The sequence below is a fragment of the Seriola lalandi genome, unplaced genomic scaffold (genome assembly GCF_002814215.2).
Source record: "Seriola lalandi dorsalis isolate HSWRI2012SDOR001 ecotype SW California unplaced genomic scaffold, Sedor1 jcf7180002053687, whole genome shotgun sequence".
NCBI classification, from domain to species: Eukaryota; Metazoa; Chordata; class Actinopteri; order Carangiformes; family Carangidae; genus Seriola; species Seriola lalandi.
In genome coordinates this window covers 2,294-13,893 of record NW_019524240.1, presented here as the reverse complement: position 1 = coordinate 13,893, position 11,600 = coordinate 2,294, and the positions used below count along the sequence as shown (strand labels likewise).

Here is an 11,600-nt window from a genome sequence, read left to right as displayed (position 1 = left end):
GTTTGAGTATGAAAACGATCTGGATCATATGCTATGGCCTTAGTTGTCACTAGATCTCAACCCAATAGAACACCTATGGGAGATTTCGGGCCAACATGATTGACAGCACTTTCCACCACCATCATCAAAAGACCAAGTGGGGCAATAACCAAAGAATGGTGTTCATCCCTCCAGTAGAGTTCAGAGATTTGTAGAATCAATGTCAAGAAGCATTGAAGCTGACACTTTAGGTCGGTTTTTCATTTAATGTGTCACATGTTTGTAGATTGAGATTTTATAAGCAAGTTGTAAAATATCCTGTTCATTGTCAGGGCCACAAATTTTAAAAGTGTACCAAATATGGAAGTCAAGTGTTTTCTATGACGTGCAATATCAAATAGTTGTTTAGTAGTGAAAATTTTAATCAAAAGAACTGCATTAAATCTTCCTGGGAGTTTCACTGCATCATCACTTGTCTTTTTACAGAATCTGCCATTTTCCGTGGAGAATAAGTGGCGTCTGCTGGGTATGATGGTGTTGTTCTTTGGCAGTGGCTTTGCATTCCCCTTCATTGTTGTCAGACATCAGCTCCTGAAGAAGTAAAATGGCCCAGTGCTATTATACAGCCTTCAAGGTAATTATGACTGCCATGTTTATCGAGCATATCTGCTTTCGTTAAAATGTCAGGATGATGTGGCATTTACTTCAGCCTTCATTTGAACAGTGACCTCAGTCAATGACAATCTTTCACTGCGCCTCTTTAGCTTTTTGCTCAGTGGCATATCTTAAATAAATTACCTGTATGTCTCAGAGTGAAGGTAACAAATGTCATGTGGGTTCATATTGCTGCTATGTTGTTTTAGATAAGCTTGCACTTTAGCCAGTTAATGTGACAGTTTATTACAGACATTGATGTGTATCAGCTGGGAGTAGGTCTGAGTTGTTGTTGTCACATTTATCTTCACTGGTGTTTACTCAGAAATTGCTTTTCTGTCATCAGATGTGTGAAAGGCATCACTTTTTGTCCTGTTTTCTTGTTCTCCCTGTAGGTCATCAGCTGGAACATATTTATCCATCAGAGTTCTGTCCCTGCAGAAGAATGGAAATCTCTTAATTGTCTTTGTAAATAAAGTTTCCTCAAATATGAACGTGCCTATTCTCATTCCTTGCATAACGCAGGCATATTAACGTACAGATTCTAGGATATGAAGCAGAAGAGTCTCTTTATTGTGATCAATCATTCACTATTTCACCATTGGCTGAATATGGTCTGTGATTTGATATTCACAAAAAGTAGTTGGGGTCCAGATTTATGGATGCTGGTACGGTGTCAAAAAAAAAAAAACTGCATCCTTATTTAAGTGCTTAGTAGATCCCTAAAGACTCATAAAATATGTATGTGGTTGGCCTGTTGTTGGTGAACCCATAAATTGTCAAATTTAAATAAATAGATTTAAGCTCTTTGTTGCCAGCACCTGAAGCAAATGAAGAAAAGGGAAATTGAAAATTGGTGTGAGAGGGCTTGCGTTGAAGAGTCCAGTCCTCCTGCTCTTTCAACTCTTCTGATAGGTATTGTTCACCCACTCTAGCTCAGCTCTTCAGCTGAACTCTACTGAATAACCTTTTTCAGTTCAATTAACCCTATGCTTCTGGCTATAATTATCCAAGGACAAAGTATTAAAAAGGGAGGTGTGGCTGCACAGTTGCTGAAAAAGGGTAATGTAAAAGTCCATGCACCTCTATTCAGGTCTGCCTTATGCCTGAAGTCATTTTCAGAAGTCTGATAAGGCTGGTTTTTCATTTGCTTGTGCCTGTATAGCAAAAGGGTGCCTGGGTTGGCCCAAAGACATATGGAGAGGCATACGGGGACGAGCTGTAAACATGAGAAACAACCTGGCATGTACCCTTTGTCACCCCTCTCCCTGATTTTCACATGCACAACTCTCAGCAACTTGTAAACCTGTCGGGTGGTTTTGTGTTCTCGTGCATTTGTAATGAAGTTATACTGACTGTACCTTTGGGCTTCCTGGATGGAAGAGCATTCAGGTCGTGCATCTCATGCTAGGTGGTGATAAAATTATCAGACATTTAATGGGTCAACAAGTGGGAGCCAATATTTCACAGGTGTGTTGTATTGTCAGCACGTAGAATAGCTTGACCTTCGTTTGCAGCTCAAGGGTAGAGACAGAGGCTTTTCTGGTTATAAACACTACTCGACACATATTAATGACAATCCATATTCTCACAGCTTATTAAACTGTACACATAAATACTCCACACACACACCACAAATTTTGACAATCAACAATTAACACGTGCACAGATGCAAACATACATTAGACTAATAGAAGTCTCATCTGTGCTTCGTGTAAGATGCAAGTGTAGGAACATTTCCATATGTTTCTTTAGAGAAAGTAAGGTGGGAAATGGGAAATCTTCCAACACCACATAATGCATGCGATTGTCATTCTGTTTGGTAATACCTCAATAGTATTTCTGTTTACCAAGAAAAATACTCAGCCTTAAACAATAATTCTTTCTCAGAATGGTCCTTATCAGTATATAATAAACTATCATGATAAAGTGTGCAAGCCTGCATTAGCTGAGGTCCTCCTGACATGAGCCATACTTCATGCTGACTCTCTTTTGAGTGCATCTCAAAGATCCATTTACTCTGTTTGCAGAGAAAGAAAGAGCTCTCAAGTGCCATTAGAGACAAATAAGCCTCACTGAAGTGATACTCCATCCAAAATCTATCTTCTGAGTATCAAACACTTGACCCCGGCTTTAGTTATTTTTTTCCTTAAAAAGCAGATCATTCTGTCCAGTAGGTTACTTTGATTCCACATTGTTACAGTAGTAAACATTTGAAAGATTCACTTTTACAGCATGGCACTGATTGAACTTAACTACCAGAAGTTAAAATTTTACAAATGGTTCATTTGGGTGCCAAACTACACCCCAGCACTCAGAGTGCTAATTTAGGAATGTCCCCAACATAGCAAAAAAAAAAAGAGAGATTATAAAACAATGTGCATTTGCTCTGCCTGAACAAATTTAGACTGGCATTGACACTTTTAGGGATCAGGTCTGAGAGGAGTGTCACATTATCTGGGCATCCGAGAGTAAAAAAACATGCACTGAGCAGCAGGTACTATTTTTTTTGTCATAAATGTTTGATCTATTCTTTGCCATTATGCACTCTAACTGGGGCTTTTAAGAATCCTAGCTGATGCCAAGCTCCAGCAGTGAGGACCAATTAGACACAATGGTGCTATCTGGACAAGGACCAAGCTGCAGTGCAGTGCTGGCGACTTATGAAAAGTACATAAGGGTGTGCTGGCACAGGGCATGTAGCAGGAGGGGTGCTACGATGCCCACTGTAGTCTACATCACACATTTTAGATGGGCTTGCCATATCTCCACTGAGTGGCACTTTGAGCAGTTGCAGGAAGGAAGCAGAGGGGGGAGACAGAAAAAGAATACATTACAGGAGGATTACGCACCCAGCATGCCAAGTCTCTTGCAGGAGTTTGTCATGCTGCATTTAGTATGTAAGTGTGTGTGTGTGTGTGTGTTGGGGGGGGGGTGCTATTGTGTGTGTCTGTAGTTTTTGTGTGGTTTGCCAGAGTTTACGCCTTCATTATAGTCAATATCTGTTAAATTCATTATCGTAATTGTCTGCCCAAATGCTTTACATTCCCTGGCGTACAGGCACTAATTAAAACAAAGTGCAGTCATTAAAGATCAATTCCATACCAGCTTATCACCCTTCAGTGATTATTTAAGCCCATGCAGATGCATGCTAACAAAATGAATTACTGCATTGCACAGACCTACAAAGGTGAAAGCCTTTACTGTATGATAATAAGAACACAGTTGCAGCATTTTTATTTTACCTTTTATCCAACAAACCAAAACAGTTTTATACGTTCTTGCACATATTTAAATGACCTTATTTGCAGTATTTGTGGCCATTCATTGCAGCCTCTGTAGACTGTTCAATAATAGACTTTTCTGCATCTCACGTGTGGAATCTAATTATAGACTCATTTGCACTTCACAGGAGAAGATAGTGGGCTTAGCTTGGTGTAAAGCATGCACAGCCGTCTCATATAAAGACTGAATTTTATTGAATCCCCCCCAGTAAGCAGCACATTTCACAATCCAGCCATAGTATTATAGTCAAACAATTATCATTATAACCGTCAGTTGGTATGAGCGGATGCAATAGTGATTGATGGTTAGATAAACATTTACTTACTCTGAATGAGAGTGGGTGCCTGACAAATACTCTACAGACTAAATTACCCCTCTGGGTGCGTTGGATGAGCTCTAATAAGCGCTTTGGTGTAAACATCTTGCACAGCAGCATTTCATTGTACCACCCAATCAATGTATTGCATCCAACACCAGGGAAGCTCTGGCTGTGGCCTAACCATCATATCAGCATGATGACAATAAGAGGTGAAAGCAGCTGTCTCCAGTCGCCAAACAACACCCTGACACTGCACCGTCAGTCAGTAAAGTTTCAAGGACACGCTGAACTCCCCAAGTTTTCTGCTAAGCCCGTCCTCCCTACCTTCTCTGTTTACCACACTCTACCTCAAAGATGCTGACTTGTGGAGAAGTGCGGAACTGTCAATGCAGGAAGATGAAGTGTACATGCACCTCCCACTTCGTCAGAGTAGGGCTCTACTGCCTCAGCCAGGAATTCTACACAATTAGTCCAGAACCTCCAGGGGATGGCTGCTCATAGGAGATGAATACTTGCAGGATACCAAGTCAACTCATATGTGTGTATGTGTGTGTGTTTTTGTATGTCATGGGGGGGGGAAGAACTGCAAGACAAACACATCTGATGGCACTGAACAAATAGTTTCTGATAACAGTAAGACAGGAAAAAAAAAATAGTTTCAGTCTTACCTCTTTTAAGAAAACTGAACTTACATTATTACAGGACATATTGCATTCTGCAGTCTTTATAATTCATTAATGTTGCAATATCTTTGCCTAGAGAAAAAAAACTACATAAGCACTCAACCACCTGAAGGAGACCTACTCGCTTTTTTCACCAGTGGCAGATCACAAAGAGGTTGTGAAGCCAAAGGAGAAAGAAAAATAAACTGTCATGTATCACTTATGCTTTTTTTTTTTTTTGGCACATTCAGTTTGATATAAAAATAACGGGTGCAGAGACCTGGCAGGGACCCCAGTCGAGATCTAAAACTGGCATAATCTCTACATCTGCTCCAGCCCACTTTAGACCTGAGTGCAGTCTTCAGTTCAATAATGTAACACTACTCACAGTCAGAGTTAATAGTAGCAAGTTTCGGGGTGAAAAAGTTTTCATTTTAAATAATCATGCCCACTTCAGTCTGCGCTCTCCCACTGCAAGCCTTATGTTAATGCCTCTGAAAGATCTGATGTGGACACATGTGCATTTTTCTCTCTTACTTCATACAATATACACTGCATTTTGAATTTAGCTCTGTTCCCTCTCAGTGAAGAGCATGAATTTTATCTTCCATTTTACCAGCTGCTAAAATACTTCTTGGCATATGATATCTATCTAAATCAAGTGGTCTTGAAATCTTTTGTCTGTGAGTGTGTGTTGTCTCATTTCCAGGTCCTTGTGACTGAACACCAAGTGATTTAGATTTGATTTTTGTAAAGTGCCTTAATCTCTGTTCCTGTGAAAGTTATTACAGCCTGCCTAATTCAGATAATAGGAACTAGAAATGGCTGATATGAGGTCAGCTATTTCAATTTACCAAACAAAATTTTAATTTTCTGTCCCTGGTACTTCGGAAAAAACATAATATATGTTGGTCAGCTCGTTTTACCCACTTATTAGTGATATGTTTTTATGACTATATATAAATGTCAGTGAGCTTATTCACTGTAACAAACCCTTCACAGTTTCATCAGGAGTGGGTTGGTTGGGTTCCATGTGATCTACATAGAGAGAAATACTAACAGCGAAAGATATCTTTTTCTCTAATGAAGCTTCTCCAGAGATGCTTTCAGCTGCGACTGAAGAGTGCAAATGTGGTGTGGGAATAAGGTCTGACAATGTGAGACTACTAGAGATGGAAAGTGAGAGGGGTGGCAGAGAAAAAAAAGGAGGTGCAGTTGATCATTTGTTGTTGTTTTCTCTGCCATGGGTTCCTTTGCTCCCACAGATGGAGAGAAAATATTTGAACCTTTTCTGGGCCAGAAACTGTGTCTGTTGCTCTCCAGTGGTCTCTCTCCCTTGTTACTCTCACTGGAAAGATTCAGCCCACGGCATTTTTCACACACTGAGAGGCATCCACCACAAACCTGCATATTCACACACACACACACACACACACACACACACACACACACACATACACACACACACACACACACACATAAGCCCCAAAACAGATGCACAAACATTGTTCAAGTACATCCACAGGAACACTACTGAAATATTGAAATATGTATACAGTATTCAAACACACACACACACACACACACACACACACACACACACAAATCCACAAGTCCAAACCCGCCAGAAATATCTCATATATCTGTTAAAGCAACAGCCAAACTAATTTTCTGCGAGTGCATTTATCATGTTTAAGTAAATTAAGAGAGAAAACTAAGCAGATTAAATGCCACTGATGTGGCATCAACAGCTCTCCCTGAAATGGTGCCACATAATGCAAGCTAGCAGTGTCTGCAAGGTATAACATCTTTATTTTACACACACACACGCACACGTATATATAAATATATACATATATAGTGAGAGAGGGAGAACAGTTGAATATATCTTAGATCTGTACTCTCTGGACTGAAGACAGACAACAGAGAGACATCGATGGATGTACAGTACAGAAATGGGTAAAGGAGATGCACTGGTACAGGAACCGTATCTCTACAATTGTTCCCCATTGGTAACAAGGACTGTCCTGAAGTATGAGAATCAGCACTTTTATAGTTTTTGCTGCTCTGTTTACCATATTTGCAGGATTTCTGATGTAGATCTGCAGGAGTCTCCCAGGACAGAGATGCAGAGGTACAGAGGCAGAGGAGCTGTGCAGTGGTGCACTGTTGTAGTGCTGTTGGGCAGCCTGATAGCGCCCCCATCTGGTCAAAGACAAACCATCAGGCAGTAACGTGATGAATTCTAGCAGACTTGAAATACTTGTCAGTGACAAGGTTACAGCTGCCGCATATAGTGACAAATTTGCTCTGCTGGAATCAACACTTTTTATTGTTTAAACAACTTTTCATTTGATTCGCATATCACACGCATGTGCTTTGATTGTTACATAGTCATGTCAATAATAAATAACTTGGGGCAGGTCAAACTTTGACAAACTCATTATAGAAAGCTTAGAGCAGCACAGTTAGAGTCCATACAAACACAATTTGATCTCCCATAGTGTTAGCTCAGAGTGCGGGATGCAACAATAATTGTTTCCTTTGAACACGGGAACAGAGCACCAACAGAGATACAATACAAGTCACAAAGGCAGAGCTGACTGTGCAGGGGAAATATGAATGAAAGGCTTGTGTCTCACAGAGACAGGGAGGGAGAACCGGGACACAGGAAGACACAGGGTGCTCAGAATGGTTTGTTTCTCCGCAGACCAGTCTCTTCCAGGATGTTCTTTGGACATCACAGATGTTTGGATGAAACGAGCAGGCACAGTTCGGGTTGGCCCGAGTTCAGTTGGGTCTGTGAATGGTGCCTTTCAAAGCCCCGCTGAACCACATGGCGCCCAGGACCACAGCCACAAAGCCTCAGTAGACGAACTCAATATTGCTAGCATAAAAGGATCAAAAACTTTGTTTATTCTTTTACATTTTGGATCCTAAACAGGCGCAAATGTTTGTTGTACAAATTAGATGATATTTCGGATGCACCGCTGCAGGACATGTAATCCCTCTGGTACTTCCAGCATGAAATAACACTGTAAATAGAACTCTTCCAGAAAATCCTTCAGATCTGCTATCAGTGATGAGCCATTGAAAGTTTTGTTTGGTGAAGAGCAAAACATTATCTTTCACAGCAATTACTCAAAGTTAGATGAATTTAATTGCCTTTCAATTTTTAACAGGATACGGACCACTTCTGAGTTTTGTAAGTTATTCATCTCATTTGATCTTTCAACTTCTATCATGCAGGCTTAACAAGTGAGAATTACTCATCCTCTTTGCAATTATAAAGACATAAGATACAGAGTAAAAAGCCTCTTCTCTGATCAAATCGTTACCTGCTGATTTTAATATGTGCGTGGAGTCCGACACAAACAAAACTATCCCACTGCTCCTTTGCCTCTTCACTTCAATTGGAGAGGCCAAGGTATCCAATTAATAAGAGGGGTTAAAGTTGACTTTCCACTGGCTGGTCCAATCACAGTAGGTGTGCTGGTTAATTTGGTGAACAAAGTCATGGCAAGGGGTGGGTGGCCACTTGGGGAAAAGCAAGGTGAAGGAGAAGGGATGGATGAGAGGAAGCATGATAAGGACTGAGGGAAAGATTGCGGCCCCCTGACAGCTCAGCTTGCATGGCAAATGAGTGCGCCGACTGAACAAAAAGAGTTGCTGAATCTGTAATGGGAACGATCAGGCCACTTTCAGGACAAAACCATGTGCTACAACAAAGACCAAAACTAAGCCTTTGTGTCCACTGCAGCTTGTACTGTATTGTCGGAATGGGTCTTTTTGTGCGCGAAGTTTCTACATACAGTAAATGTCACGCCGATTTCCAGTTTTGCCAAAAATCATGGTTTAACCCAATGTTTGTTACACAACAAAATTCTGTCAGCAGTATTTTTATCTCCGCTCAGTCCAGAGCACTTGGACATGAAGGGAATGGCTTTCTGATGTGGCATGTGGCTCTCTCTATTTCAGAGCAACCACATGGATACACAATCAAAAGCAGCACTCTCATCACTCTATCCGGGAAGCAAGTGACTCTCCACTCTGCAAAGGAAATTTCTGAGCTTGCAAAAAACATATCACCAAAATGTGGTATATATACACACCTCGCTGGGACTGAAAACCAGTCTCCACTCTTACAAGCAGCTGTGGACGATGCTCAAGCACAGCCATTGTTCCTAAATTCATATACAGACACTGACGGCAGTTTTGCCTCAGAAAGCTGAGAGATATTCCCGCCTGCTTTCTTTTTCTTTTCTTTTTTTTTCCCCCACTCACCCTGCATCCCGCTATCTCTATCACATCTTTCATACTTTGGTTTATGAATCCAAGTCAGACTTCTTTTCAAACTTTGAGGAAAGTGGCTCTGAATAGAACATGTAGCCCTTCGGCTACAGGGGGCTTCAAGACTCCAGAGCTTTCTTGAATGGTGCATTTTGAAAGTGGAGAAAGGGAAAAATATTCAAAACAAAGAAGGTGAAGAAGTAAAAAAAAGAAAAGTATTTCCACGAATTCAAGTAATGATAACCTTAAGAAAGCATAGGTGATAAAATGATTTACGAAAATTGGAACCAGAATTTGTTAAAAAAATTAAAAAAAAAAATAATAAAAAAACTTTAGCCACACGTTGCTAGAATTTCACTGTTGTTTCATCATTTCCAGTGGAGATCTAACCTATCATTATAAGCTCTTAAAGAAGGCATTCTCAGCAGTATTATCTTGATGTTATGTCATCATATCATAGAGAGCCCTTAATCTGAATTAATGTTTTCATCTATCCTTGAAAAGCTTCCCCTATGGCTATATCATAATATTTCATTACTTTGGTGTAATTTTCACAAGAATAAATTGAGCAGAGTGTGTTGGCTTAATTCGATGCAGCTATGGTCCTTTAAAGTTTGAAATTGAATTTCACTTACCTTCAAAGTCTGGTAACACAATTAAGCTCAGTTCTTTGACTTTAAATGTGATTTTGTTCTGAAGTGTCTTTGTTCTCAATGTCTATTCTTAGAAGTTAATTGCGTTTTCAGCTGGTGTTGTTCAGCAATATAAAATGGGCATTTATGACACCTAGCTTATATCTCTACTCACAGGCTGCCCTGTTGTCAAATACCTCACTGCAAGGTGAAATTAATACTTTTGTATTTTGAGTTGAATGGAATCTGGGTCTATCCATTGGCAAATGAAATGTGTGAGATTTTTAGTTTTAGTATCGCTGTCTTTGTTTTGCTACTAAATTGGTCTTGTGTTCTCTCTGAATTTCACACTTAAGAACCCCCTTCTTTTTAGTGGCTGAAAAATTTCAATGGTTCATTAATTTGCTTTCCCGAGTAAGATGCCAAAAAGGTCTCTTAAAGTTAAGGTGAATGGCTGTACAGAGCAAGAAAAGATGGTCTAATTAAACACTGTCCCCCACCACTCTAGTTAACCTCTGGCTTTTTTTTTAATGAGTTACTCACATGGAACAGGTTTGAGTTATATTCCATTTATTCATGGACACATAAATGTGAAAAATATAGGTAGGCTCACCACAAAAGCCTCAGTCTTGACCTGAGGTTATCACATTAAGGCAATTACAGTCTGCAAAAGTGAGAGTTAAATATTTGTTAAACATTCCATAATTATACAGTCTAACACTTTATCCTCTGCAGTTAAGCTCGTAACAAATACATGGATAAAATTTCCTGCACATCTCCAGAGAATGAATGACTCTTAAAGCTCAGGGTGATGAAAGGGACTCAGACAAGAACAGAGGAAGTAAAACAATAGTCAGTTGGATTTTGTAAATACATATTATAGTTGAGTATCCAGCCGGTCTAGTTTCCCTGGAGCCTCCGCAAAGACCATCTGTGAGTGAAGCAGAGAGAATAAGCAACAGGGAGTTTGGGAACTCTGGAAGTGCTGAATCAAATCTGCACCACCAGCTGCAAGAGGAGGAAAGTGAGATGTGGAGCTGGGAGCAAATGAAACGAAAAAGTAAGTAGAAGAGAAGACCTACTTTTAATGTAGTGGGGAAAATAACGCAAGGTTTCTCAGTGGAAGAGGGACATTTATTAGACTTGCAAAAAACAACAAAAAAAAAGGTTCAAATATTTGCTTAACATCTCTTTCTCGTTTCCATCACAAGGCTAAGCTGTATAACTATAAAAAACGCATGACTGAAGCCAGGACTGAATTATCATGAGAGAAATGCATTAACTGGCACAGAATCCACACAATGCTTTTAGGAACAACTGTGCTCTCCTCTCAATACGGGGACTGAGTGACTGAGAGACTGAGTGAAGGAATGACCAATTGAGGGAGAAATATGGGGGAGTAAGGAGGGAGGGAGAGAGGGAGGGGGGTCAGGGAGTCTGGGAGGGAAGGGACAGACTGCTCTATCATCTGCACCCAGACACCATGGGGATTTAGAGTGAGAGACAGTATAGAGTGGTGGAGAGACAAATCGCTTTTCTTGACCTTTGAGTGAATAGCTACATACAGTAATAATCCACAGAGTGGAGGGAGGTTGGGTGGGGGGGTATGGGGGTATAATATTTGGGTGGGGGGGGATCACTTTCGCTGCAGAGAAGTACTCCTCAACACACTGCTGAAGAAGATAAGACTGTGAGGATGGAGGCCTGGGCACTCCTGTGGAGTTCTGTACTTGTACGTGCTTGTTGGTGTTTGATCTCTCGGTCTTAGAGCTCTGATGA

General features: G+C 40.4%; 1 long non-coding RNA gene across 1 annotated transcript; it reads left to right on the top strand.

Moving 5' to 3' along the window:
- The first annotated feature begins 6 nt into the window (after positions 1 to 6).
- On the top strand, positions 7 to 1,127 carry LOC111651550 (uncharacterized). Its single transcript, XR_002760523.2, has 2 exons — positions 7 to 613; positions 1,029 to 1,127. It is a non-coding gene; the product is annotated as an uncharacterized LOC111651550 (long non-coding RNA).
- The last annotated feature ends 10,473 nt before the right edge of the window (positions 1,128 to 11,600 follow it).